Source organism: Vulpes lagopus, chromosome 1, assembly GCF_018345385.1.
Source record: "Vulpes lagopus strain Blue_001 chromosome 1, ASM1834538v1, whole genome shotgun sequence".
Lineage (NCBI taxonomy): Eukaryota > Metazoa > Chordata > Mammalia > Carnivora > Canidae > Vulpes > Vulpes lagopus.
The window spans coordinates 52,217,405-52,229,915 of NC_054824.1; the positions used below are offsets into that span (position 1 = coordinate 52,217,405).

The 12,511-nt window shown below is 35.0% G+C and overlaps 1 long non-coding RNA gene across 2 annotated transcripts in view; it reads right to left on the reverse strand.

Moving 5' to 3' along the window:
* The window catches only part of LOC121493917, a 35,243-nt gene extending 22,949 nt beyond the window's left edge, over window positions 1–12,294 (reverse strand). The window contains exons 1-2 of one of the 2 annotated variants that reach the window (XR_005988588.1): window positions 12,234–12,294; window positions 11,644–11,692 (exon numbers count right to left, since the gene is read on the reverse strand). This is a non-coding gene — a long non-coding RNA (uncharacterized LOC121493917). Of the gene's footprint in view, window positions 1–11,643; window positions 11,693–11,916; window positions 12,116–12,233 lie in introns of those variants that run through there. The other variant, XR_005988586.1, reaches the window with a different exon arrangement.
* Window positions 12,295–12,511: the final 217 nt, after the last annotated feature.

Sequence of the window (12,511 nt, forward strand, 5' to 3'; positions counted from 1 at the left end):
CACCCGTTTTTAAGATATTCCAAAAAATAGAAGAGGACAGAAAGCTTCCAAATAAATTCTACAAAGTCAGCATTGCCGTAACATTAAAATTAGACAAAGATATTACAAAAAAGAAAAAATTTCAAGCCAATATCTTTGATGAGCATAGATGCCAAAATCCTTAGCAAAATAGTAGCACAAGACATTCAACAGTACATTAAGGATTATTCATCACAATCAAGTGAGACTGGGGATCCCTGGGTGGCACAGCGGTTTAGCGCCTGCCTTTGGCCCAGGCGCGATCCTGGAGACCCAGGATCGAATCCCACATCGGGCTCCCGGTGTATGGAGCCTGCTTCTCCCTCTGCCTATGTCTCTGCCTCTCTCTCTCTCTGTGTGTGTGTGACTATCATAAATAAATAAAAATTTAAAAAGTAAATAAATAAAAATTAAAAAATCAAGTGAGATTAATCCCTGGGATGCAAGGATGTGGTTCAATATTCACAAATCAATCAACATGATATGGTACATTAACAAAATTAAGGATAAAAATCATATGATCATGTTGATAGATGCAGAAAAAGCAAAAAGCATTTGACAAAATTCAACATCCATTTATGATAAAAAAAAACTCTCAACAAAGTGAATTTAGAGGGAAGATACCCTGATATAATAAAGATCATATATGAAAAACCCCATAACATCATACCCAATGGTGAAAAACTGAATGTTTTTCCTCTACGATGAGAAACAAGACAAGGATGTCCACACACACCTTTGGTTCAACATAGTACTGGAAGGCCTAGCCATAGCAATTAGACAAGAAAAGCAAATAAAATGCATACATATTGATAAGAAAGACATAAAGCTATCACTATTTGCAGGTGATATAATATTATGTAGAAAAGCCAAAAAAGTATTGGAAATAATAAAGTGAACTCATAAAGTTGCAAGATACAAAATTAATATGCATAAATCTGTTGCATCTCTCTATACTAATAGCAAAGTAGGAGAAAGAGAATTTAAGAAAACAATTATTTACAATTGCACCAAGAAGAATATAATACCTAGGAATAAACATAACCAAGGAGGGGAAAGACCTGGACTCTAAAAACTCTAACACACTGATAAAAGAAATTGAAGATGATACAAACAAATGGAAATATGCAGTATGATCATAGATTTGAAGAATTAATACTATTAAAATATTCATTCTACCCAAAGCAATCTACAGATTCAATGTAAACCTGTCAAAATACTGACAGCATTTTTCACAGAACTATAACAAATACTACTAAAATTTATATGAAATCACAAAGACCCAAAATAGCCAAAGCAATTTTGAAAAAGAAATACAAAGCTGAAGACATCATAGTTTCAGATATACGACAAGGTTTACTACAAAGGTATAGTAACTAAAACAATATGACACTGGCACAGAAACAGACACATAGATTGGTGTGACAGAAGAGAGCCTAGAAATAAACCCACACCTTTATGGTTAATTAATCTATGACAAAGAAGCCAAGAGTATACAATGGGAAAAAGACAGTCTCTCCAATAAATGGTCCTGGGAAAACTGGACAGCTATATTCAAAAGAATGAAACTGGACTCCTTTCTTACACTTTATGCAAAAATAAACTCCAAATGCATTGAAGTCCTAAATGTGAGACCTGAAACCATAAAACTTCTAGAAGAAAACATGGATAGCAATCTCTTTAACTTCAGCCTAGCAACATTTTTCTAGATATGTCTCTTAAGGCAAGGAAATATAAAAGTAAAAATGTATTATTGGGACTATGCCAAAATAAAAAGCTTTTGTACAGCAAAAGAAGTCAACAAAACAAAAAAGGCAACCTACCAAATGGGAGAAGATATTTGCAAATGATATATCCAATAAGGGTCAATGTCCAAAATATATAAAGAACTTCTACAATTCAACATCAAAAAAGAAAGATAATCCAAGAAAAAATTTGGCAAAGGATTTGAGTAGATATTTTCCCAAAGAAGACATAGAGATGGCAATTAGACATGTGAAAAAAATATTCAGCATCGCTAATTGTCAGGGAAATGCAAATCAAAGCCAAATGAGATGTGACCTTATACTTGTCAGAACGAAAGTCTCAGAAAAGATGGCTACAATCAAAAGACAATAAATAACTAGTGTTGGCAAGGATGTAGAAACAAAGGAATGCTTGTGCATTGTAGGTGGAAATGTAAATTGGTACCACTACTCTGGAAAGGGTATGAAAGTTCACGAAAAGTCAAAAATAGAAATTCCAGATGACTCAGTAATTCCCCTACTAAGTATTTACCCAAAGAAAATGAAAGCACTAATTAAAAAAGATATATGCATCTCTATGTTTATTGCAGCATTATTCACAATAACCAAGATAATGGAAACAACCTAAATGTCCATTTCTGGATGAATGGATAGAGAAGAGGTGGTATATATAAACAATGGAATAGTGCACAGTCATAAAAATAGATGAGACCTTGCCATTTGCAACAACACAAATGGGCTTAGAGGATATTATGCTAAGTAAAATTAGTCAAAGAAATACAAATGCCAAATGATTTCACTTATATGTGGAATCTAAAAAACAAACATGAATAAACAAAAAGCAGAAACAGACTCATAAAGACAGAGAACAAACTATCAGACTGTCAGAGGACTGACAGAGGGGAGAGGAGTGGCATGTTGGGCAAAATGAGTGAAGGGGAAAAGAAGATACAAAGTCCAATTATAAAAGTCACAGGAGAAAAAGGTACAGCATAGAGAATATAGTCAATGGTATTGTAATAGCATTATATGTTGACAGATAGTAGATACATTTGTAGGAGCACAGTAAAACATATAAACTTTTTGAGTCACTATATTGTACATCTGAAATTAATATAACACGTGTGTCAGCTATCCTTTAATTTAGAAAAAGAAATTATGAGACAATTCTTTAGTAAAGTCAGAGTAGGAAAAACCTCCCTAACTATAATATAAAACTCAAGGACCATAAACAAAAAGATTTACAAGTTTGACAATATAAAAAAAAAATAAACATTTCTGCAAGGGAAGAGCCAGCAAAAACAAATTTCAAAGACAACAAATTAGGAAAATATATCTGCAAAGCTATATTGGAAACAAAGGGCTACTTTTCCTAATATATGGGGTATATAAAGTGCTAAGGAAAAAACAAATACCCCAATTTTTAAAAGTGGACAACTCCTCAAGGAGGAAATATATATGACTCTTAAATATGAAAATATGTCAATCTCACTCATAGAGAATACAAATTAAAATTATCCTGAACTACTATTAGTCACTTATCAGATTAGCAAAGGTCAAAAGATAAATAATGTCTGTGTTGATGAGGCTATGATGGAAAAGGCTTTTTCATATTGCCAATAGGGATGTAAATTGGTAGGACTGTGAAAGAGAAATAGCATCATCTACTAAAATCACATTTACCCTTTGATCCAGCTAATTCTACCTCAAGAATCTATCCTGCATGTCCACTCTCACCACCGTTGTTCAACATAGTACTGGAAGTCCTAGACTCAGCAGTCAGACAGAAAAAAAAAAGCCATCCAATTTGACAAATAAATCAAACTTTCACTCTTACAGACAACATGATACTCTATGTAGAAAATTCAAAAGACTCCAGCAAAAAGAATTGCTAGAACTGAATTCACAAAGTTGCAGGATATAAAATCAATGCACAAAGTCCACTGCATTTCTAAAAAAAAATAGGCAGAAGAAAGGGAAATCAAGGAATTGATCTCATTTACAATTCAACAACAACAGAAAAAACATAAGATACCTAGAAATAAACCTAACCAAAGAGGTAAAAGATCTGCACTCTGAAAATTATGGAACACTTATGAGAGAAATTGAGAAAGACACAAAAAAATAAATAGAAAAAGCATTCCATGCTCATAGATTGGAAGAACAAATATTGTTCTTGAAAATGTCTATGCTTGCCAAAGCAATCTATAGATTCAATACAGTCCCTATACAATACCATCAACATTTTTCACAGAACTGGGACAAACAATTCTAAAATTTGTAAGGAACCACAGAAGACGCTGAAGCACCAAAGGAATGTTGAAAAAGAAAATCAAAGCTGGAGGCATCACAATTCTGGACTTCAAGCTCTATTACAAAGCTGTGATCATTAAGACAGTATGGTACCGGCACAAAAACAGACACATAGATCAATGGAACAGAATAGAGAACCCAGAAATGGCTTCAACTCTATGGTCAACTAATTTTTGACAAAGCAGGAAAGAATATCCAATGGAAAAAAGACAGTTTTCAATAGATGGTGTTGGGAAAATTGGACAGCCACATGCAGAAGAATGAAATTGGGCCACTTTTCTTACACCCTACACAAAAACAAACTCAAAATGGATGAAAGACCTAAATGAGAGACAGGAATCCATCAAAATCCTAGAGGAAAATACAGTCAACAACCTTTGTGACCTAGGCCATAGCAACCTCTTATTAGACACATCTCTAAAGGTAAGGGGAAGAAAAGCAAAAATGAACTATTGGAACTTCATCAAGATCAAAGGCTCTTGCACAGCAAACAGTTGACTAAATCAAGAGACAACCGACAGAATGAGAGAAGATATTTGCAAATGGCATGTCAGATAAAGGGCTAGTCTCCAAAATCTATAAAGAAACTTGAGATACCACCTCATAACTGTCAGAATGGCTAAAATTAACAACAAAGGTAACAGCAGATGTTGTTGAGGATGCAGAAAAAGGGGAACTCTCTTACACTATTGGTGGGAATGCAAACTCTTGCAGCCACTCTGGAAAACAGTATAGAGATTCCTTAAAAAGCTAAAAATAGAATTACTCTATGGCCCAGTAATTGCACTATTAGGTATTTATCCAAATAATGCAAACATAGTGATTCAAAGGGGCACATGCACCCCAATGTTACAGCAGCAATGTCCACAGTAGACAAAATATGGAAAAAGCTGAGATGTCCATCGACATGAATGGATGAAGATGTGGTTATATACACAATGGACTATGATTCAGCCATCAAAAATAATGAAATCTTGCCATTTCCAATGATGTGATGGAACTAGTGGGTATAATGCTAATCAAAATAAGTCAGTCAGAGAAAGACAAATACCATATTATCTCACTCATATGGAATTTAAGAAAAAAAACAGATAAGCATAGAGGAAAGGAAGGAAAAATAAAATGAGAGAAAAACAGAGAGGGAATCCAATCAACAAGAAACTTAATCATAGGAAATGAACTGAGGGTTGCTGGAGTGGGGGTAAGTGGGAGGATAGGGTGATTGGGTGATGGGCATTAAGGAGGACACAAGAAGTAATGAGCACTGGGTGTTGTATGTAACTGATGAATCACTAAATTCTACCTATAAAACTAATAATACAGTATATGTTAATTAAATTGAATTTAAATTTAAAAATTTTTAAAGCATTTAATCCTGCAGATTGTATAAATGTGTACTTCCAAATCACACATAAATACCCTGCCAAAATGACACATATGTAAGGTTATTCTTTGCAATATTTCTTTGTAAATAGAGTATTAGAAATTACAGTATCCTCCATCAAGGATATCCTCCATCAACTCTATCAAGAAGAGTTTGATAAACTATGGTGCATTACAAATAAATGAGACATCAGCTCCTCCTCCATAAAACCTGTAGATGTCAGGTTTCCTCTACATTCAGCCCTAAAATTCCTTTTTTTCATTCTCATCCATTGTCATGGCTTTAAATATCTTTACAGAAAATGGCTCATTTCAGACACCTATATTCATCTTTCTTGTTTCACTCTCCCTTATTCCCTTCACCAAGGCCATTAATTTACCTCAAAATATATTTCAAAACCTTTTAAAATAGCTTTATTGATGTATAACTAACATGATTAATCTGCACATAATTAAAGTATAATACTTGATAAGTGCTGACACAGGTATACATCCCAAAACTATCATCACAATCAAGATAATAAACATATCTGTTACCCTCAAAAGTTTCCTAACACCCCCTTGTAATCCTTCTAATCCATCCTCACCCCAGTTATCCCACATTCCCATCCCCAGGCAGTTACTGATATGCTTTCTGTCACCATAGCTTAGTTTACTTTCTTAGAATTTTATATAAATAGAATCATACAGTATAAACTTTTTTCAAGCTTCTTTCTTGCATAGTAATTATTTTGAGATTCCTCTAAGTTATTGTATATATTAATGGTTTATTCCTTTTATCGCTGAATAGTATTCCATTGTATGGAAATACCACATTTTGTTTAAATTTACCTATTGATGAGCATTTCCATTTTTTCCATCTTTGGCTATTACATATCAAGCTATGCTGGATGCAAAACTGTATTTAATTCATCTCATTCCCTTCATTTAAAAAAATGGTCTATTTCTTCCTTCTATTTTTAATGCCTCCCCTAGTCTACCATCTTCTCTAATAAGTAGGTATAAGGGCTTCTTAACTGATCTTCTATTTTCTACTCTTCATTCTACCAAATCTATTGTTCATTCTACAATTATAACTATCCTTAAAAAAACATATTACTGCATGGTCCTTTCTTATTTGAGTTCTTCCACAATCACCACTCTCTTCCCTTTCCCCAACCACCCAACATACTAAAATAAAATCCAAACCCCACAGTCTAAAGAAGCCGTATACAATCTGGCTTCTTTCACCTCATCTAGTACCACCATCTCTCATGCTTATGCTTCCCAACTCATGTGATCCTTCTCATTTCCTTAGGAGACCTAAAATCTTTCTATTCAAAGTAATTTTCACATGCTGTTCCCTCTTCCTTGAATCCTATTTTCCACTCTACCTACTTTCTTGCAACTTCTCCCATTCTTTAAGTTTCTGAGAAATTAGTAGCAAATTATAAAAATACCTTTCTAAATATCCTCCCACTCTTGGTGAGGTTAAGAAATGGAATGACCCATTCAAAAGTGTAGCAAGGATCTTTAACCTAAGGAAGAAGAAAAATGAACAAGGCCAAAATAGGTAAGACCATGATGCTGATGTTCAAAGTGCAAAAAGGCAAGTCTGGGGGTGGAGGCGCCACTAACTCTTGTTATAGATAATGGCCATATCATAGCAACCAAAAACAAAATATGCATGACTGAAAACAATTAAGAACATAAAAGACAGCCTTGAAGATATATATCATATGAAATGAAAACAGATGGAGATTAGAGATGATTATTGATATGGAATAGAGACAAGGGAGATGCAATATAAAAATAATTAGTATTCCTAAAGAAAAGAAGCAAATAACAAAATAAAAAGATCTAAAAGACTTAATAACAAAAAATAAAGACTGAAACCATTACAAAAATTTTCCCAGGAAAATTTTATAAGGAACGCCTTAGACATATCATGAACTAAACTAAAAATTAAGGACATTCAAGCAGAAAAAAAATCTCCTACAAATGTGAGGGCTAAGTAGGAAGTACAAAATAGGACTAACCTCAGACTTTTCAGCAGCATTTAATGCCAGGAGACACTGGAGTTCTATTTATAAAGTTCTAAGGAAGGAAGGAAGGGATAATTTTGGGCCCAACAACTCTGTCCTTTAAACATAAAGGAAAGAAACACTTTCTCAAAAGTAAGCAATAGTACATGAAATTTAGTATTCAGGACTTCTCTGAAAAAGTCATCCAACTGCAAAATCCAGCAAACCAACAAATAAGTGAAAACAAAGAACCCAGAAATGAAGGTTCTATGGCTAATGAATGGTGGGTAATTAAAGAAAAAAGAACACTGTGAGAATTATAGGAAAGAACAAATGCATGAATCTTGATAATGTAAAAATAATAATAAGATTAACAGAAATATGGTCTTAAAGGGATAGGGTTGGAAGAATGTCAAGTTTCTCATCTTCAGATCAGGAAGTTCATAGATATTATTTAAACAGAAGCATTTGGGGGGGGGGGTGCCTGGGTGGCTCAGTTGGTTGTGCATCTACCTTTGGCTCAGGTCATGATCCCAGGGTCCTAGATGGAGCGCTGTTCCAGGCTCCCTGCCGAGCAGGGAGCCTACTTGCTCCTCTTCCTCTGCCCCCCACTTGTGTTTCTCACTCTATCACTATTGCAAATATATAAATAAAATCTTTAACAATAAATAAATAAATGGGAGCATTTTGGTGGGTTTAAATGAAAGAAACTTTAAATTTTAGTTATCTTTTAGGAAATAAAAGTTCTTGATATTAACAAATTATTATTTGAGAGGTTGAGAAATTCTGCCAATTTCATTTTATTTTCTCCTGTTAAATTTGAGTAAAGATAAATTTAATATTTTTCACTTTTGAAAAGTATTTAGAAGATCCTACTTCCATGAATTATATCTATATACATAACAGATATATAAAGAGATGACTAAGATGATGCCTGCCAAGTATAAATCATAATAATTTCTGGATAGTTGATAGTGTTTTGCCTGGGTTTTTTTTTTATGTTTTATTTTGCTTTTTTCTCTAACTTTTCCATAGTATTTAATATCTTGTGTTAAGTATAAGTCAGTTTTACAAAACCAGTACTTTTTAAATGATTCCTGCCTTCCGAGTTATCACAAGATATGGCTGGGGAGAGGGTAGTTGACCACCCACTGATCATGGGTCTCACACTCACAAAGACCAGAAACTTAGATTTTTGAGGGGGCTCTCTCCAAATAGAGATAAATTTTAAACATTTAAAACACAGTACAGGGATCCCTGGGTGGCGCAGCGGTTTGGCGCCTGTCTTTGGCCCAGGGCGCGATCCTGGAGACCCGGGATCGAGTCCCACGTCGGGCTCCCGGTGCATGGAGCCTGCTTCTCCCTCTGCCTGTGTCTCTGTTTCCCTCTCTCTGTGTCTCTCATGAATAAATAAATAAAAAATCTTAAAAAAATAAATAAATAAAAAGGAAACTGCTATGAACAACAACAACAAATATATAAAAAAAAAATAAAAAAATAAAACACAGTACATTTTTTTAAGTCGCACCTAGATGCTCAAGATGTCTACATCTCTTTCACAACCTAATAACATTTTACATACATTATCCAAAGTTAAGAAATGCTAATTAACACACTGAGAAGTATATGGCCTCTAGGATGACTCCTAGAGGCTCCTTTCTCCTTCCTAGATCATACCCAGCTTAGAGATTTCTATCAGGCAAATACTAGGCAACCCTGACACTGCCACTTACAGCTTCAAGCACTGAATAAAATAACCAATGCAAAGATTTTCTTTTTAGGTTAGCACCCTTGTGGCTGATTACTTTTTAGATTTTGTGATTTGCCTTCACTCTGCTCTGATAACTCATTTCCTAATCTTACTACTTTACTTCAGCAAGAACTGACTAGTTTTCTTACACATTGACTTCTGATTAGATTATCCATTTATCTTTGGCAATCTGAATTTAGATCACACTGTGGGTTTCAGTTCCTACCTCTCCCTTACTCCACTGCTATCTGCATAGTGTGATATCGGACAAAATAGACCAAGGAAGTAGTAAAACTCACTTGCTCATTAAAGTTTCTATGGGAGGCAGCCCTGGTGGCTCAGCAGTTCGGCGCCACCTTCGGCCTACAGTGTGATCCTGGAGACCCGAGATCGAGTCCCACTTCGGGCTCCCTGCATGGAGCCTGCTTCTCCCTCTGCCTGTGTCTCTGCCTCTCTCTCTCTCTCTCTCTCTCTCTCTGTATCTCTCATGAATAAATAAATTCAAAAAGTTTTTTTAAAAAATAAAAATAAAGTTTCTATGGCAATAAAGGGTAAAAAGTATTCATAAAAGCATTGAGAAATTCTGTCCAGATCAACATCCAGGATGAAAAACTGAGCTCCGCATGGGAAAATAGTTAGGGATTGTCACTGTCCCAGAAGTATGATAAAAATTGTCTTGAACTTGGAGTTTGAGCATGCAAGTTCAAATCCTAGCCCTGTGCCAGCTGACTTACCATACAAGAAATCCTAATAACCTCAGTCCTTACAAAGAATCAAAGAGTACCCAGTAAGGATAACTACATAGGTAAATATAAAAGACAACATAAATGTATTTGAGTTAGAAACTTTTCTTCTTCTATTTGATTTAAAGGACAATTGCATAAAGCAATAACTACAAAACTCCTGACGGACTTATAATGTGTAAAGATGTAATTGCAAGACAATCAAAGCATAAAGAAAGGGAGAGGGAAAAGTGATAACAAAGTAAAAAAAAATATATGGGGAGGTATCTGACTATCTAAGCTGGTACAGCATACAACTCTTGACCTTGATGTTGTGTTTGAGCTCCATGATGAGGGTAGAGTTTCCTTAAAAAATAAATTTCAACAAAGATGAATATAAAAATTAAAGTAAACATTTAAAATGGAAAAAATAGAATAATCCCAGCTCTGCCAATGTGTAAACTTGAACAATTTCTTTTTTTTTTTTTACCAAACCTGAGTGTCAATATTCTCCATACACAGAGATTAATATTTACCTTATTCTTAAGTAAAATATTTATTTTACAAGACTGTTGAGAAGATTAAGTGAAAACAATGTTCTGGAAACATTTTGTAGAATGATCTGTACTGGTGCTCAGAAAATGCTAGAACTGCCTCTTCTGGGTAGTGGGTACCTGGCAGTTTATTATACTATTTTCTGTACTTTCCTGTCTCTTGAAAATTTTTAATAGTTAAACATTTTTTATTCCAGCTTCCTTCCATTTTTGATGGCATGAGGGGGTACTTTCTGATTTAAACTATAATTTTATAAATGAGCATGGAGGAAGAAGATAAAATGACTGAATCAGTTGTCTCCATGGGCTTTCTTAAGGATGAGACATTGAGTTAATAAATTCTCAACCCCATTTTACCTGGAACTATATCATATAATCTTGAAATGCAAAAATCCAGATTAACTAAGGCAATTCTTTACCTTTGTCCCCTGTCCTGTAGGATGGCTGGCCAATGAGCCACCTTCCTACTATCCAATATCCTTGTGTAATTCTCTCCCCTGGAGTGGCAGCTGCATCTAGTGAGTTACTACTAATAGAATATTTAAAAAGTAATGGATGTCACTTCTGAGATTAAGTCATTTGCTTGCTCTGGGTAAAGCAGGAGGCCATGTTGTGAGTGTTCTATGGAAAGGCGCATGAGCAAGGAACAACCAGGTGTGTGAAAATGGAGATGGATTCATCTCCAGGTGAGCCTGGAAATCACTTGAGCTCTGCTGACACCTTGATGACTGCCTCATGAGAGAACCTAAATCACAAGACCCAGATGAGCAACACCAGATTCCTGACTCATAGAAACTGCAAGACAATAAATGCTGTTTCAAGTTGCTTAATATTGGTGTAATTTTTATATTACATTGCACAATTAATGTACCCATCTCTTGGCAAAAGGATTCATTGTAGAATGACTATAAAAATTCCCTATGGATTGAAAATAGCATAAGCCTTTCCAGAAATCAACTTACACTCAATTATTTCAGGAACATTTTTGAAACAATGTGGACAAATATGAAGCATATTTCTGATGGCATACATAGTAGTTATACTCACCACCCAGAACATTCTTTAAAATTCTAAAGTTAACATTTGATCAATTGTTACCAAAAATAAAAAAATAAAAAAAAAATAAAAAATAAAAAAAATAAAAAAAATTGTTACCTTAATATTCTCCTTGTCTGTCTTGCCCAGTGTTATTACCGCAACTCTTCTACATGAAATCAGTTTGTTTAAAACAAGAAGAGTAAGAAGGAGGAGGAGAATAAAAAAAGAAAGAAAAAAAAAGAAACATCAGTAGAGGTCATCTGGTTTTCACTGGCCATGAAGGCTTTATAAACTAGTTTTAAAAACAATTTGCATGCCAAGAAGAAACACTGAGAAAAATAATCTCCTACTTTGATGTTTATTCCTAGCTGAATCATGATGAGAACTTACATTTTCTGGAACAGTTCCAATTCCAAATTGTCTGCTTTACTTTCCTTTAAATCAACATGGACTTGCCAAAGCGCATGTCTTGATTTTGGTTTAGAAATTCTGGACCTGGGCAGCCTGGGTGGCTCAGCGGTTTGGTGCCGCTTCGGCCCAGGGCCTGATCCTGGAGACCCGGGATCGAGTCCCACGTCAGGCTCCCTGCGAGGAGCCTGCTTCTCCCTCTGCCTGTGTCTCCGCCTCTCTCTCTCTCTCTCTCTGTCTCTCATGAATAAATAAATACAATCTTTTTAAAAAAAATTTTAAAAAAGGAAATTATGGACCTTTCAGGGATCCCTGGGTGGCTCAGGGGTTTGGCACCTGCCTTCAGCCTGGGGCATGATCCTGAAGTCCCGGGATCGAGTCCCATGTCAGGCTTCCTGCGTGGAGCCTGCTTCTCCTCTGTCTGTGTCTCTGCCTCTCTCTCTCTATCTGTATCTCTCATGAATAAATAAATAAAATCTTAAAAAAAAAAAGAAATTATGGACCTTTGTAATCATGAATTGCTCTTGAACTTGGCTTGTGTCATTGTTGGCACAATATATCAACTCACCTATTAATT